Source organism: Lepus europaeus, chromosome 7, assembly GCF_033115175.1.
Source record: "Lepus europaeus isolate LE1 chromosome 7, mLepTim1.pri, whole genome shotgun sequence".
Taxonomy (NCBI): Eukaryota; Metazoa; Chordata; class Mammalia; order Lagomorpha; family Leporidae; genus Lepus; species Lepus europaeus.
In genome coordinates, this window is record NC_084833.1 from 37786445 (window position 1) to 37804591 (window position 18147).

Consider the following 18147-nt stretch of genomic DNA (forward strand, 5'->3'; position numbering starts at 1 on the left):
TATTTTAAATATTATTGTAGTTTAAATACTTTCTTGTAGCTTGAAATTGGGCTATTTCTACTATTTTTACTATTATATACCTTGTTCCAATTAATAACCTTGTATATATAGCATTTTGTACATTTGTACATTTACTTTCTAAGTAGAATTCCATGGTCAGCAGGAAAATTCATTTATAATTTTGGTAGTTATTGCCTAATTTTCCTGCAAAGAATCTTAACTGTTTGTACTCTCATCATCAGTAGATGAAAATGTATTTCTCCATAGCCTCAATGACAGTATGAGATGAGATGAGAAATGAGAGGCAAACTTTTAAGTGAAGTCTCTGTCCTTCACCTTGTCCCAGGTTTGCAGTGGGAACACTGCACAGTTCCAAGAGCTGATGCAGGCATCAGTTCCAATGGAAACAATGCCTCACCACAGACATGGGCTTCAACCAACTCTCATGGTGCACACAGAATGGATCCACGTTGCCACTTGCAGAATTTCCTGTAATGGAAAGTTGAGCATGCATTCATTATTCGCCTAACTAGCAATGCTGGAGCTAAAGCATGGCAGTGTTTACTAGAACAGAAAAGAAAATTGTTCCACCAAAATACACTGCACACCAGGCTTTCAATGCTCTTTTCTCAGCTTTTCCTGGGACTGAGTTCAAGAGATGTACACATCATCACAGATGATCTATAGAGAAAATCTTGCTAAGCTTTGAACTTTCATACCCAAGGGATACTTTTTTGAGGAATGATCTTACACTTTTCCCTAGATTTGAAATTAAATAATTAGGGGTCGGCGCCGTGGCTCACTTGGTAAATCTTCCACCTGTGGCACCAGCATCCTATATGGGTGCTGGGTTCTAGTCCCAGTTGCTCCTCTTCCAGTCCAGCTCTCTGCTGTGGCCAGGGAGGGCAGTGGAAGATGGCCCAAGTGCTTGGGCCCCTGCACCCTCATGGGATACCAGGAGGAAGCACCTGGTTCCTGGCTTCGGATTTGCGCATCGCCATCTGCAGCGGCCATTTGAGGAGTGAACCAAGGGAAGGAAGACCTTTTTCTCTGTCACTCACTGTCTATAACTCTACCTGTCAAATAAATAAATAAATAAATAAAAATTTTAAAAAAGGAAATTAAATAATTAGTTCTTTATAAGTTACATTAAAACTTCCATGGTACAGTATAAACTTTGAATTGTGACGCAATATTGCTGGATTTCTTCCTTAAAGTTTCCAGGCACTTTTCTGCATTATACAATAGGGAATCATATAAAAACACCATGATTCATGACCGAGATAACATTTGCACATTTGAAAAGTATATACCGCAGGTCACCCTCACATAATTCCTTACCATTCTCAGAAAGATTGATTCTCTATCTTGTTTTTATCTGAGGACAGAATAATGTGTTTAGAGAAAAAAATCCCATCAGTTGCACTGTATAGAAAAGTGTGGTAGGCCGGCACCACGGCTCACTAGGCTAATCCTCCACCTGCGGTGCTGGCACTCCGGGTTCTAGTCCCGGTTGGGACACCGGATTCTGTCCTGGTTGCTCCTCTTCCAGTTCAGCTCTCTGCTGTGGCCCGGGAAGGCAGTGGAGGATGGCCCAAGTGCTTGAGCTCTGCACCCCCATGGGAGACCAGGAGGAAGTACCTGGCTCCTGGCTTCGGACTGGTGCAGCGCGCCAGCCGTTGCGGCCATTTGGGGGGTGAACCAACGGAAAGGAAGACCTTTCTCTCTGTCTTTCTCTCTCACTGTCTAACTCTGCCTGTCAAAAAAAAAAAAAAAAAAAAAAGTGTGGTAAATGTAATCTGGCCGAGGCTCCATTCAAATGATGAGCAATCCAAATGGTCACTGTATTTTTCTTTTTCTATAGGATTTTTGACAAGGTCACTTTAAAGGGGAAAGCATTACTTCTCTACTCTATGAAGTAGTTCCACTTGGAGAATTGCATTGATGACTGTATCTGGTCTATGCAAGAGATCATTCCGGGGCATGTAAGAGTGGCCTGCCAAAAGCTAGCTGACACACCTCTGACAAATACACATTTTCTTTTGTTGATAATACCTGTGAAAGCTTTCACAACAGGCATTTCCAGTTTTGTTCTCAGGCTCCTAGCAGTTGCTTCTCTAAGAGTCTATGCTTTGCCAGGGGCTGACTGTTGTCAGAAGCAAGGTGTTCTATCTTTTGTGCTGTCATCATCAACCCCTCCATGCACATTCAAGATGTTAGCCCAGGTATATATTTTGCAGCATCTTAGTATAGCTGTGGGGTCCAGATTGCTTCTGTTATTCATGCCAATGACTCAGGTACCAGTTTGGTGGGAGACTAGGACTCTTGTTCCTTTGACCTGATGTTGGTTTGACTAGATGTTGGCACAGTCTGAGAGTATGCTGTGTGATCTGTGCTGGATTATCTGTCCTGTTGTCTTTGTGGTGTTCACCAGCTGTTTGAACTATTCCTTGAGAACACATTTGAAATCATCCTGCCTCCCTGAGCTTTTCACTCACATCTCAGCCCCTCAACCATATTCTTCAAGAACTAGACAGATGGGATGGGTCACGAGCAGGATGGTATACAGTACAAAGCCTCCAGACACTGAAGAGATCAGGTTCAGGTGTTAAATATTATAATTATTTTTAAAAGGCACATTGGTACTTGGGTCTTGATTGAAATCATTCTTACTCAAGTGGGGTTGACAGAGGAGTATTAGGTAGTTGTGGTTATGAGTCTGAAAAGCATGTGATTCTGTTCCAGCACCCAAAGAGATCTCAGGGGAAAATGTTCTGACATCTTCAACAAATTACCTTCATACATAGTTTTGACACTGTGCCCTATTAAGGACACATGTACAGATGGTACCTTGAGGGAATAATTCAATATTTGGAAGAGAGTAGTAACAAAGAAACATTACAGTTGTATTCAACCTCTGTGGAATTAGTGTATAACCAAACTGCTTATCAGAAATGGTCGTATGGGAGCTTTACTTAAATAAATTAGGAGCTGTTGCAAAGAGACTGTGGGATACCTTTGCCAAGTAGACCTCCCTCAAATGGAACACACCACATCCACATCTGACTCCATATGGAAAGAATCAGTGCAAGCCAGCCCTGGTTCAAGTTCAATCTTCACCACAAGCCAGACATGGTTTTAGGCAGTTCACTGAAGCTCTCTGTGCCTCAGTTTCCTCAGCTGTAAATTGTGTATAATCAGATTGTCACCTCATTGTTAATATTTTTATCTTTTTAATGCAAGGAGAAGCTTGAGATTACTTATCGTTTATGCAGCTGTGTGAGCATCTTCCAAAAATCTCCTTCGTGCACAGAACCACCACCATCAATACTGTGTCAATTAATAGTTATTATGTAGGAATATGATCCCTATCTCATTGCTTAGATTAAACTTATGGATGTTTGAGTGTGCAGGTCATCTGTAGGAATCAATGTTTAGTGCAAAGGAATAAGAGACAATGGATAGTCTCACAGTTCTATTACAGTGCCTGAATGTTTACATATAGGTGCATTCAAATGGCTTAAGTGATGGGGATATTTTCTGACCATCTGTATGGATCTTTTTGCTATCTGAGATGTTAATGTTTTCCTTATATTTAATAGTAGCTCAGAACACAGCCAGTTTCTTGAGTAGGGTCCACATGGCTCATTATGCACAAGACCCAGAAACTGCCTGACTTGTGCTATTCAGATGAACAGTGACACTTAGCAGGGAGCTGAGTTCAGGCAGTAGGCAGAGGAACATACTCAATTATTTTTCCTCCTGCATTAAGCTATAAATAATGAATACTTTCCTGTGCTTTACAGTAAGCAATTAAAATAAATTATAGAGTTGGATGCAAAAATAACCCAAAGGACAACTGGATGTGTGGAATCACCAGTTTTCTCCATGCATGCAGAAGATTAATCCTCATTAACACTTAGAACATTGAGTTTCTACCGAAAGGGTTGCATGTCCATACATGTTTTGGCATCTACCCACACACTTCTGTGTGGTGTGACTGTGCATCCCAGAAGAAGGGCTGTGGTGTGTGCCTCAGCACTCCAGTGGAATTGAACCAACTGATTCCTGAAAATGGTCTCATAAAGGTGAGCAACAAAGAGCTAACAACCCGGACCTGCTAATTGGATCTGTCCCCTAGGATTCTTGTGATAGTTTGAAAAGTAATGTGATTCCTCTGTCTTCTTGCCTCCTCTTTCCAGTTTCTTCCCCAACCTACTTTCACCTCTCTTGCCATTTTAAATTCAGTATTCTATGTACTTCAGAGGATGGGGTCTAGAAAGGTCCCTTTTTGGTGAAAATTCTGCATCCCATGCTCATTTTAGTCCTTCTGAATTAATGATGTTGAACCTGCCAGCCTGCTCCAAGATATTCTTTCTCTAGTGGAAATGCTGAGATAACTAATTAACCACAGGAATACGTTGGCTATGGAAAAATTTCAGGTGCACCATCTGGAAACTGAGAAATGCAAGCCTTTACCACATCTCTGGGGTCCATTAGGGGTGACAGAGTCTAGTGGGGCATTGGCTCTCAGCTGTCAGCATTCCCATGGCATCTCATGGTAGAAACTCTGTGTCTAGGAAAGTTATTAAGAAACCTGTTGATTTAAAGTTGCCATTTCTGGAGAGAGAGACTGAAATATGTCAGACTGGTCTCAATTTTCTCTTTCTCTCTTAAAATGGTAACTGTTTTGGCATGTTCCCAAACCGCACATAATAGCAAACTTACTTTCTTAAAGAAGGATTCCCTTTATCCGATGGGGAGAGCGGCTGTGTATTCTCCCTTTTGGGACTGAGAATGCCGTTGAGTCATCGTTGCGTTATCTTTTGCTGTAGAGCATACTTATTCTTTGATGCAGAGAGACAGTACTCTGGTTTGCTTTCACAACATCTCCTGTTAGTACATGTGCCTTGTGTATAATTTGGAGGATGTGGTCCCTGAGCAGTATTGACGCCTGTACTTTTCAACTGGGTCTGAAGGTGAAACCCAGCAATACTTGAGATACCTCCTGGGAAAACAGGGTCCTTTGTTATTATCTCAATCCCACCCATTTGTTAATGAGTTAACAGCAATATTGTCAGGGTTCTCAGTGCAAGTTATTTGCACTGAGGAACTTGATGACTTCTTGATGTTTGAAAACTCGCAATCTTTACAGACATTTGCAAAAACACTAAAAGGGTGGAGTGTTAGCCAGCTCTGTTTACAAAACTGATGCTTCAACTCCCTAGAAATGTAACTTTTTACTATTTGTGGTACTTTAGTAGGGAAGCAAAAGATCTCAAATATTAGCCACCAACTGAGAAATTGGGTAACCTGCTGGGTACCTTAATTAAAGTAGAGACAGATCTGGGTTAGAGAGGGGTTTCTGATGCTTTGTACTTATACTAATGTATGAATATTTTACGGTTTTGCTGCTGCTGTCATATTTAGTCATATTTTTGTCTTATTGTTTTAAATTACATAGTATATGGTAGGAGAGAGATGGTTCTGTTGGTTTCAGGACAAGTCTAGAAATAAGCAATTCAGCACTGAGTGAGTGAGCACTTCTCCCAGCCTGTCTCTACTTCACCATTTCAGAATAGAAAGAACTTACGTGAACCAGAGACAACTGGCTGAAAGTAATCTGACATCTGGCTGAAGTAAAGTGCCTGGAAAGCTACCACCTGCTGAAGCTAGTCATATCATTTCCTTTATGGTCTTAACTGACTGATATTTTTAAAAAATATTTATTTATTTATTTATTTATTTATTTATTTGAAAGTCAGAGTTACACAGAGAGAGGAGAGGCAGAGAGAGAGGCCTTCCATCCGATGGCTCACTCCCCAGATGGCCGCAACAGCTGGAGCTGTGCCAATCCAAAGCCAGGAGCTTCTTCCCAGTCTCCCATGTGGCTGCAGGGGCCCAAGGACTTAGGCCATCTTCTACTGCTTCCCCAGGCCATAGCAGAGAGCTGGACAGGAAGTGGAGTAGCTGGTCTCGAACCAGCGCCCATATGGGATGCTGGCGCTTCAGGCCAGGGCATTAACCCACAGCCGGCCCTACTGACTGACTGAAACAAGGCTGCATTAAGTGATTAGGTTGTCCCATTATGCTTGCACTTACCCTATAGCATTTAGGTAAAACTTAGTGATTGAGTAGAAATCCAAATTTAGGTCAGCAGTGCTCTATAAATTCTTATCCTGCCAAACATGTTTATAGGTGTCCTGCATAAACACAATAGTGGAAAAGCCAGTTGACATAAAGGGAATGCAGATTTTACTTAATAATATTATGAAAGCTAATATGTTTTCCCACATAATAAATAACCCAACAAAAGAAGTTGAATAGAGGAAGAAAAATGACAGGTTATCACATGGCGTGCTGAAAAAGTAGTATAATATTTAAGTTGACTTTGACCCCTTTGTTGTTTCCTTATCTTACACAACTTCCTTTATCATTTAATCTAGTGCTTCTCAACTTTACTAAGTTTATGAATCACCTTGAGGTATATAAATCTTGTTGAAATGCAGGTTCTGTTGAGTAGTCAGGGTAGAGAGGATTGGCTGCGTTCTGCTGGGAGCAGCTAAGAGTTTGCATTTCTTGTAAGTTCCTAGGTGATGCTTGTGCTACCAGCCCATTCATAACTCTTTAAAAAGTAAAGTTGAGGCCAGTTCAGCGGCTCACTAGGCTGATCCTCCGCCTGCGGCACTGGCACCCCGGGTTCTAGTCCCGGTTGGGGCGCCAGATTCTGTCCCGGTTGCTCCTCTTCCAGTCCAGCTCTCTGCTGTGACCTGGGAAGGCAATGGAGGATGGCCCAGGTGCTTGGGCCCTGCACCCACATGGGATACCAGGAGGAAGCACCTGGCTCCTACTTTCGGATCAGCACAGTGCACCGCTGCAACTCGCCGGCCGTAATGGCCACTTGAGGGGTGAACCAACAGAAAAAGGAAGACCTTTCTCTCTGTCTCTCTCTCACTAACTCTGCCTGTCAAAAAAAAATAAAAAATAAAAATAAAATAAAAAAAAGTAAAGTTGAATTTAATTTCAGTTCCTGAAGTTTATCCAATACCTTTGTTTCCTAAAACGTTTTTAGTTCTCATAGATATCTCTTTTTGCTGGGGTATTTTAATGCAAATTTGACTTGTGTAAATATACTCAATTTATAGATATATGCATAAAATTCACACTTAAAATTTTTATATACATTCAAAAGTCTGGCCGGCACTGTGGCTTAACAGGCTAATCCTCCGCCTTGCGGCGCTGGCACACCGGGTTCTAGTCCCGGTTGGGGCGCTGGATTCTATCCCAGTTGCCCCTCTTCCAGGCCATCTCTCTGCTATGGCCCAGGAAGGCAGTGGAGGATGGCCCAAGTGCTTGAGCCCTGCACCCATATGGGAGACCAGGAGAAGCACCTGGCTCCTGGCTTCAGAACGGCATGATGCGCCGGCCGCAGCGGCCATTGGAGGGTGAACCAACGGCAAAGGAAGACCTTTCTCTCTGTCTCTCTCTCTCACTATCCACTCTGCCTGTCAAAAAAAAAAAAAAAAAAAGTCTGTATATGCAAGTGTAATTTAAATGCCTATGTTATGTAACTTTTTTTCCCGTTCATTATTTCCAGAGTCATTGTAACTTAACAGGAATTGCCCCTGCCCCCATGATTTCACAGTAGTTGTGGAAAACCTATCAAACATGATGTTAACTTGATAATTTTTCAGGTCCTTCATTACTGAAACTTCATAGAACCCATTAGAATTAATTAAGTTCTTAATTAATGTCAGTATCTACCATGTGTGGAAATTTGGTAAGTAATACACTGTTAATTCTAAACTTTACTTTAGTGAATTGTAACAAATCCCACCTGAAATTCTCTTAAAGAAAATAAAGTCCACAGCTCTTGTCTATTCCATTGAGGAACAAAGTTTTTTTTCTTTGTACTGTTTGTAGTACCCTTTTTTTAATGTAGGGTTAACTATACAGTCATTAAGTAAGCAAAAATTGTAAAAATTCAAAGTAGGAATGTGAGAGGGAGGAGGAAGAAGGATTGGAGTGTGGGTGGGAGGGAGAGTAGGGTAGGAAGTACCATTATTTCTATATCTGTATATATGAAATACATGAAACTTGTATAACCTAAATTTTTTTTAAAAAGTGGTTACACTTCTTCATTGAGTACCAACTGCCACTTGGGCCCTATAAACTAGAAAAATAGTAGTTTTTGTTAGTTTATTTATTTTTTGACAGGCAGAGTTAGACAGTGAGAGAGAGAGACAGAAAGGTCTTCCTTTTTCCATTGGTTCAACCCCAAATGGCCACCACGGCCGGTGTGCTGCAGCCCACGTGCTGCGCCGATCCGAAGCCAGGAGCCAGGTGCTTCCTCCTGGTCTCCCATGTGGGTGCAGGGCCCAAGCACTTGGGCCATTCTCCACTGCCTTCCTGGACCACAGCTGAGAGCTGGACTGGAAGAGGAGCAACTGGGACAGAATCCGGCGCCCCAACCGGGACCAGAACCTGGGGTGCCGGCACTGCAGGTGAGCCCAAGTGAGCCAAGTGAGCCACGGCGCCGGCCGAAAAATAGTAGTTTTAAAATATAATCAGAGGCCGGCGCCGTGGCTCAACAGGCTAATCCTGCGCCTAGCGGCACTGGCACACCAGGTTCTAGTCCCGATCGGGGCGCCGGATTCTGTCCCGGTTGCCTCTCTTCCAGGCCAGCTCTCTGCTATGGCCCGGGAAGGCAGTGGAGGATGGCCCAAGTGCTTGGGCCCTGCACCCCATGGGAGACCAGGAGAAGCACCTGGCTCCTGCCATCGGATCAGCGTGGTGCGCCAGCCGCTGCGCGCTAGCCGCGGCGGCCACTGGAGGGTGAACCAAGGGCAAAAGGAAGACCTTTCTCTCTGTCTCTCTCTCTCACTGTCCACTCTGCCTGTCAAAAAAAAAAAAAATATATATATATATAATCAGAAACATATTTGCTAACAGCCTACTTATTTGATATGCATGTCACTTGGGAATGCTTGGTGCCAAGACTTCTTTATAATAGACTAAAGATGTGTGCAGTTTGAGCAATGTTCCTCCGTGACCAGGGGTTAGATGAAGAGGGCAGAGCACAGATGGGAATGTTAGCTTTCAGGGAGTCTTCATGGGTTGCATAGGTTTCCTGGGCCAGTAGTGATGGAAGCACTTAGAGCCCTCTGAATGATGGTAGTTGAGCTTGGATTTGGGATGCCAGGTGGAGTGTTTTCTGTCTGGTTCTGGTCCTTATGCCAGGCATTTTTCTTTCATCCCTTATCCCAAGACTGATGGCATTATTTCAGCTCACTTTAAGACTTACTGCTCTTACTTTAATTGCACCTCCCTAAATACTATGCAGATAATACCAGCACAAAGATAATTGAGTCATTCAGGGTCAGAGGAACCTGGTTTGTACAGGGGACTATACAAATTGCTCCAGGTGGTAACTCAGGGAGAATATCCAATTCTCATGGAGCATATGGAGTAAATTTACTCTTAGAGAGGGATAGGTCTCCTGCCAGTAGAAAAATCCTTATTTTTTTCAGGGGTGAGATGAGGGATATGAGCAGAGGAAGGCAAGAGGACTAGAGCTATGGTGATTTCTATCAAATATACATATAAATTTATCCATCAAATTAATAATTCAGGGAAATAGTAGGTTTTTTCTTATGGTAATTACATGTACGTACTACTCTTGGTATGAACTGAAAATTGGCCATTTCCTTGGCACTCTTAGTGAGGATCAGTAATATTTGCAAGTGCCACTCAACACCATGGACACACCAGGGGATCAAAGGATACTCTGTATGAAGGACTGTATTTTGTACAGAGTTGTGTTTGGGTTCTCCAGAGAGACAGAACCAATGCAATTTATATACACAGATAGAAGAGGGGCTTTATTAGAGAAACTTGTGCATGTGATTATAAAGGCCAAGAAGTTCCAGGACAGGCCATCTGCAAACTGGAGACCTTGGGGTGCTGATAAAGTGGCTCAGTCCACGTCTGAAGGCCTGAGGCCCTGGGGGTGGGAGTGGAGGCAGAGTGTAAGACCTGGAGTGTAAAGGCCTGGACTCTAACATCCAAGGGCAGGAAAGGAAGAGTGTATCCCAGCTCCAGGACAGAGAAAAACCAATTATATATTCTTCTGTTGCTGTTCTATCTGGGCTCCAAGCCAATTGGATGGTACCTGCCCTCCTTGAGGGCAGATCTTCCACACTCACCAATCTCTGAAGCAACTCTCACATATATATGCAAAAATAGTGCTTTACCAGTTCTCTAGGTATTCTTTATCAATCTACATTGACAATTAAAATTAACACTCACAGAAGTGTATTTAGATGTCCTCATTCATAAACTATATAATATACTACTGCATTATAGTACTACATATGACATAGTACTACAATATAGTAAATTACATCTTCAAAGGTTCTTCCTACAAAGCTTTGGATCATCTGCATTATCTGATAGCATTCACTGAGATATTTAATTAGTTTCAGTTGAATGGTCATTCAGGTAAGTAGGTGAGTTGAGAGGTCATTGTATTGTGTTTTCCATTTCATTTACGGATTTCAATTTCTAATTTTTTAGGAATTACTATATATCTTATGGGTTTCAACTTCTAATTTTTTAAAGCAATGTGAGGTAGTTATTGTTTTGGTGGGTTTTTTCAATTTGCTTCTTAAGTCTTGGCTAAATAATACACATAAATGGTAAAAAATAATGCAGAAATAATGTGGAATGGTGGAACAAACTGGGCTTTGTAGTTTATGGCCTAGTTTCCTTTGGAATCTGGGAATCTGACCTTGTTCTACCAAGGGAACCACAAGAGGATGAGTTGATTAAAAAAAAAAAAAAACTCCTGTAAAAAATGGGGATAATTATAGTTACCTACTCCTCCAGGATCCTATGAGTCTTAATTACTTAATATTTGCAAAGTGTTTGGAGATCTTTGAATTAAAAGTGCTGAGCTGTGGAATCAAAGTTCAGTGTAATTATAATTGGAAAGCAAGTCTGTAGTCCAAGCTTCCTACCACCTCTCTCATGTCCTTTCTGCCAACACAGACATTACCGTCGAGTGCTACTCAGCTCTGCACACTTCTGACTGCTTGTAACCCATTGCAGCCTATGAATCTACAAAATAGATGGTTGATTAATTAAAAAGTTCTATCTAGACTTAATGACAATATTTATTTTCAAAGCTAAATAGTCCCTGAGAATAAAACTGTTAAACCAACTTGTTTCTTCTCCTCTATCATTTTTTCATGTCTCGCTATGTATAGTGATAAACTGGTCTTCCTGAAGCATTCACCTGCTCAGAAACTCTCCTGGGCTATCAGTCAACATCCAATCCCTTCGGTGTCACCCTCAGAGCCTTTCTGTCTGGAACCTGGCAACCGTTCCATCTCATTTCTCACTATTCCTTTTCCAGAACTCTCCTCTCCAGACATTTATTCAATGCTTTCCAACCTCCATGCCATTAATCAAGCTGCCACCCGTCCACTGCTGTCTTTTCTGCATCTGTTCAAATCCTTTGCAGTCTTCTTCACAAAGCATTCCTCCATTCCTTTTTTGGAAGTAGCTTCTTGATTTTTGTAGAATTGTATTTGTACTTCTACCTTTATGTTTTGGTTACATATGTGCACTATTGCCTCCTACACTTGGTAAACTGGAAAGTACACTCCATGTCTGATGAATGAATGACCAGAAAGAAAGCCAATATACATGTAGTGAAACTGGATGCAAATTAAAGATTTTCAATATTTTTTAAAAATTTATTTTTTTTTATTTGGAAGACAGAATTACAGAGAGAGATAGAGAGAGAGAGAGGTCTTCCATCCACTGGTTCACTTCCCAGATGGCTGTAACGGCCAGAGCTGCACCAATCCGAAGCCAGGAGCCAGGAGCTTCTTCCTGGTCTCCTATGTGGGTACAGGGGCCCAAGGACTTGGGCCTTCTTCTACTGCTTTCCCAGGCCATAGCAGAGAGCTGGATCAGAAGAGGAGCAGCCAGGACTAGAACCGGCACCCATATGGGATGTCGGCACTTCAGGCCAGGGCTTTAACCCACTGTGCCACAGCGCCGGCCCCAGATTTTCAATATTGATTGCCAAGATTTTTTTAAGGTGGTCCCAATAGGTTTGCATCATCTATATTAAGAATGAAATATTAATTGATAATATCTTCCACATTAACAATTATCCTTGTCACTTACAAGGCTGTTTAAAAGGCACCAGCATAGTAGCATAGTGGGTTAAGCCACCACCTGCAATGCTGGCATCCCATGTGGGTGCTGGTTTGGGTCCTGGCTGCTCTATTTCTGATCCAGTTCCCTGCTAATGTGCCTGGGGAAGCAGGAGAAAATAGCCCAAGTACTTGGGCACCTGCAGAAACTCCTGGTTTTTGGCTTCTGGTCCAGCTATGACTATTGCAGCCATATGGGGAGTGAACTAGCGGATAGATTGATCTCTCTCTCTCTCTCTCTCTCTCTCTCTCTCTCTCGGTCTCTTCCTCTTTCTGTAAACTTGCCTTCCAAATAAATATAAAATATTTTTAAAGACTGCTTAAAATGAGCAGACATATGTTTAAATGTGTCATACTCATAGAACTCAAAGGGACTGGGAAAAAATGAAATGTGCCCCCCCCCCAACCTTGTGTCTGAATTACCTGTGTTTTTCTCTGGTTCCCCATCTTAGCCTTGGCTGTGGAAATTTGGTTCTAACATGACTGGTTTTTTATAAACCTTTCTGTTGAAAGACTACATGGTCTGAAATTCCATCTACTGCAGCAACCAAGCCTTAAAGTTGAAGAATCTTAGAGATCATGATTAATCCAGCCCCACAAAGTGGTGTCTTAATAGTACCGTCTTTAGAAAGTTGGTCTCCAAGATATTGATAACTGTGCAAAGCTGTTCATTTTTGGAAGCTCCTTCTCCATTCTCTCTCTCTCTCTCTCTCTCTCTCTCTCTCTCTCTCTCCCCAGCAGTTAATATTTAAGACTTGCAACATATCCTCCTGGTAATAGCTTGGATTAGGAGACAGGTGACCCACAGGCTTTGTGACATTTGGCAGACTCCTGCACCTCTGTGAGTGAAGTGCACTTGCCTCATCTGTGTAATGGGGATGATCATGTTTTATAGTCTTTTTTTTTTTTTTGACAGGCAGAGTGGACAGTGAGAGAGAGAGAGAGAGAGAGAGAGAGACAGAGAGAAAGGTCTTCCTTTTTGCCGTTGGTTCACCCTCCAATGGCCGCCGCAGCCGGCGCATTGCGGCCAGCGCATTGCGCTGATCTGAAGCCAGGAGCCAGGTGCTTCTCCTGGTCTCCCATATGGGTGCAGGGCCCAAGCACTTGGGCCATACTCCACTGCACTCCCGGGCCATAGCAGATAGCTGGCCTGGAAGAGGAGCAACCGGGACAGGATCCGGCGCCCCAACCGTGACTAGAACCCGGTGTGCCGACGCCGCAGGCGGAGGATTAGCCTACTGAGCCACGGCACTGGCCATGTTTTATGGTCTTTTAGAAAAATGTGAGTTATTACTGTGTGACAGCAAAAGAGAATGCTGTTATAGACATTCCTCTGGTTGACTGTTTAAGATTTGTGAGTCATGTTTAAAACTAAACTTTATTTCTACTTTGTTGATTTTCTTTTTAATCCTATATACTGTATTGAATCTCCTGAGACTGGGTCTAAACACAATCTTCCTGGCTTTTTAGGAATGTGGTTGAGATGATTGTTGTATCACTGGGAGCAAAAATTAGTACCAAATGAGTTTGTTAACTATAAGTAGACACATGGACTAATGATCTACTTTGCAATATTGCACAGCCTCTTAATGTTTCATGTAATAAATACCCATCTGAAGGATAAAAAGAATTATCATGGAAGCTGTTATTTAACCTTCTGTGAGTCCTTAGTACAGCATGTAAAATTACTCATTGAAGAGCTGAGCTGAATAAGAAAAAAGAAGTTAAAGATTGGAAAACCTGATTTTTGCTGTTATTGTCATTACTATTACTGACTATTTTCCAGTATCTTGTTGATCTGTTAGAAACAGAACCACACAGGGAGTAGTAAGGCAGTTAGTATGCTGCAGTGTTACTTGCTTTTTAATTATTTAAGAAAAGTTTTATGCTTTTAGAGGAAGTCAAGGAATTGTTCATGGCTGATAATTGCCATCTGTTAAACTCTTATTTATTTATTACTTAAATGGTAGAATGACAAAGCAGAATGGAGGGAGAGGGAAAAGGGGGGAAAGGAAGGGCTGGTTGACTCCCAAAATGGCAGCAATAGCCAGGAGTTGTCCAGGCAGAATCCAGGAGCCAGGAACTCCATCTGGGTTCCCTTCTTGGTCCCTTCAAGGACTCAAGCATTTGAGCCATCATCTACTGTTTTTCAGGCATATTAGCAGGAAGCCAGATAAGAAGCAGAGTAACCAGGACTGGAAGCAGCACTCAGATATGGGATGTGTGCATCACAATCAGTGACTTAACTTGTTGCACCACAATGCTCACCCTGTCAAACTCCTGAGAGTTTATACCTTGGGGCTAGTGCAGCCTATCCTTTAAGACCTAAGAATTTCAGTGGATTCAGTGGTGATTTCCAAATGGATATTTTGTGAGAACTCTTTTTCTTAATTTAAAAACCCACCAGTAAATTTTTGCTGAGTACTTCTATTACATGTTTCTATATGAGTGTTATGGAGGATCACACGTGAACCATTTCCTTGGAGAACTTACCATCTACTTGAGGACTACCCTAATTAGGGAATACAAGTAACCATAAGTGAGAAGGGGATAAAATACTAAATAAGATGTATTGTGGGAGTGTAGAGGAGAAACAAGGCAGTGTGTGTTGGAGTGATTACAGAAGATGGCATAAATGATTTTGATGCCTGAACTGGGTTATGAAGGGGAGAAAGAGGAGGAGGGTGGTGGTGGTTAGAGACAGAGGGAGATTTGCCAGAAGAATGGAATAAGTCACTTCCAGGCAATAATATGTATAGAACTCCAAGGACTCTGGCCTTCATCAGGAGTGACGAAGCATTGAGTAATATGAGAAAGTGAAGTATTGGGTAATACAAGAAAGTTAGCTAAATAGGTGAGTCCAGATTTTGAAGGGCATTGGATGCCAGCAAGAAGAGGCTTTATTTGATCAAGTGCAACCAAAAGGCTTTGTGAAAGAGAATGATGAGAATGGTTAGTCAGGCAATGGTCATCAGAGTTGGACAGAGAAGAAAATATGTCCAGTAAAGCAAGGAAACATTGTCATCACAGAATGTGATAGTGAAAGCTGAACCAAGATGGTGGCAATGGGGTGCCGAAAAAGGAAGGGTCAGGAGAAGCATTTTAAGGGGAGACTGTTAGGATATCTTTAGTGACTGGATTTGAAGGCAATATAAGAAATATATTGTCAACATTTATTCTAAGATTTCTGACCTATGCCTAGGTTACCTAAATAGAAGGGAACCATTGTTAGAAGCAGAAAAGATAGGGATACCACTGTTCTAACAAACAGGTTTGAGTTTTGTGTTAAATCTTCTTGATATCAAGGCTTTCTAAGTGAACATCCAGTAAGAATTGCAGAAATGGGCCTATACTGTGGCACAGAAGGTGAGACTAGCACCAGTTTGTGTCCCTGCTGCTCCACTTCCATTCCAGCTCCCTGGAAATGTGCCTGGGAAGGCAGGAGAAGATGGCCCAAGTTCTTGGGCCCCAGCACCTACATGGGACACACAGATGGATTTACAGGTTCCTAGCTTAGGCCTGGCACAGCCCTGGTCATTGTGGCCATTTAGGGAAGGAACTAGCAGATAGAACACATCTTTCTCTGTAACTCTGCCTTTCAAATAAATAAATAAATCATATATATATCTATATAATCATATATATAACGATTTCCCAACTGTTTAGTTTAAGATGTCTCAGAACCTTGAGCCATTTTCAGCTGTTAGTGTGAATACTTAGTAACTGTATTTCAATAGTTCTAAAGTGCACCTTGTTTCTTACTCTAACATCTTTCAGATTGCAGTAGTTACTACAGAGCCACTGGTTCCTTAACCAGTTTATTTTGTTTATTTTTACTTTTTATGCATGCACAAAAGTTCTTTATTATAAAGTGTGTCCAAATAAGTCTCAAGGAGCTCTTTCATTAAGTGTCCAATAGGATTCAGTGATGACTAGGTAGTTCTGTAGTTTTCTTTCTCAGTGGCACATAAAATGATATGTTTGTTCTGCCATGATAATATCTTTGGTTTGCTGAAATGTGTTTTAAGATAGCTGATCACAATCAAACTCTACCAAAGTGATATAGAAGGCCAAAGTATTCTAAATTGCTCTTCTTTCTTATACCTGAAAGTGAGGCATCCTTTGGTTGTTTTAATTTGTGCTAGGAATAGTAAGAGAAAGGGTTTTTATTCAACAGTGTAATTACTGCCTGCCAGGAATAGGAACCTCCTTGGAGAACCCATTTCTTTGATGGTACAGAATCCATAACATTCTCAAAATCTGTGTTTAGCAGAATGGGCATAGGTATGTTATTCAGGCCCATTTTCCCTTCCTTATCTCAGAATACTGCACAGTCCAAGCCATTCTGAGCATATGTTCCTGCAAAGTGAGAGTGAGTCTACAAGGAAGTTATGTTTGTGTCTAAGGATGGTATAAAGTCTCACAGTGGTAAAAAAGAATGTTATCTCTTACAAAGGTCAAGGATAGAAATATTTGATTTTTAATACCAGGGTCTTCAGTCATTTCTGCACTATGATCGATTGACTGGAGGTAGGTTGCCTATGTGTTCAGTGATACTTTGTGGACAGAAACACAGTCTCTTTTCTTACAGATTTGCATAGCATAATGATTCTGGCATGTGTGTGTCTTTTTGAAAGTTTGTGCTCCAGCCCTGGGAAGTAGGAATAAAGTTAGAATGTTAGGGCTGAGGGGTGCTACTCCTTACTACTAAGGGACACAATACTTCAGGTAAGTGATGCTGAAGTCCTTCACCACCTGACGGTAACCTTGGTTTGATCCATAGGTATGTTTTCATTTTGCTTGTTTATCCATTCTAATTGGCTTCTTAGAGCATGCTTGTAGAGGTAGAGCCAAACTGAGATTAGAGCAACCCTCTGGCAAACAGGAAGAGATTAATTTTGTGGTGTGCTGTTAAGGGACTTCCCAGGAAACTTCAAAAGCACAGAGACACACTTGCTGCCTATTCCAAAAATGTGCAAAATACCACTCAGCTTTCTAAAGGCATGATAAACTCAGAGCCTATGTTCTCTCCCTCTCTCTCTCTCTCTCTCTCTCTCTCTCTCTCTCTTTCTCGTCAACACACACACAGAGGACCATATTTCCAACAAAAAGAGAAGTTGGGCTTTTTTTTTTTTTTTTAGGTAGATTTGTATATTGGCTGGAAAAGCCAAGGGATTGAGGGCTTCAGAGAGTTGGTGGAGATACACGTGAAGCCTACATATGGGAGGCATTTGAAATTGACTTAAATGGCTTTTTAATGCTGACTACTCTAGTTTTCTCCTAAGTAGACACATTGTTTTCATGATATCAGCCCCAGGCAGGGACACATCATTAAAAGGAGCATACAGAAAATAGTTTTGGTTTGAAAATAAGCAAAACATTTTCAGTTATGACCACCCAGGTGTAATAGACAGAACACTGGAGTTGGGAGCCTCAAGTTCTAATATAAACTTTCTTCATGACACGAGGCAAATCCTGTATGGCCTTGAGTTTCCTTGCCTAAAACAGCATGGCTCAATGAAATCTTTTCTGAAATAGAATATCTCTATAAGAGGAAAGAAAGCCAATGGAAAGGCTCCTTGGAGCTCCTTGATTGCTGTTTTATTATTGTGCTCTTCATACCTAGACATCACATAGGAAGAAAGGTTCATCAGACCCCTCAGGCCATTAGTGTTCCTGTCACACATTCCTGCAAAGGACCACATTGCTAAGATGAAAAAAAAAAGTTACTATTACACTTGCAGCTGTTGCTTGGTAACCTTTCTGATTTTGTGTTTCTTGGGATAGCATGAGTGGAGATCATTAAAAATTTAACTTACAAAACTGCTTAAAGTGAGAAGAAAGGAAAACTTGAAGCCACAGTTTTTTCACTTGCATAGATGCCATCTAATCTTAGGTTATATGCTAAGTCTTGGGGAAA

At 41.6% G+C, this 18147-nt stretch overlaps 1 protein-coding gene across 2 annotated transcripts in view; it reads left to right on the forward strand.

The window, feature by feature from the left end:
* BDNF (brain derived neurotrophic factor) overlaps positions 1-18147 on the forward strand; it is a 35168-nt gene that overhangs the window by 15012 nt on the left and 2009 nt on the right. The gene's annotated exons all lie outside the window — the stretch shown is intronic.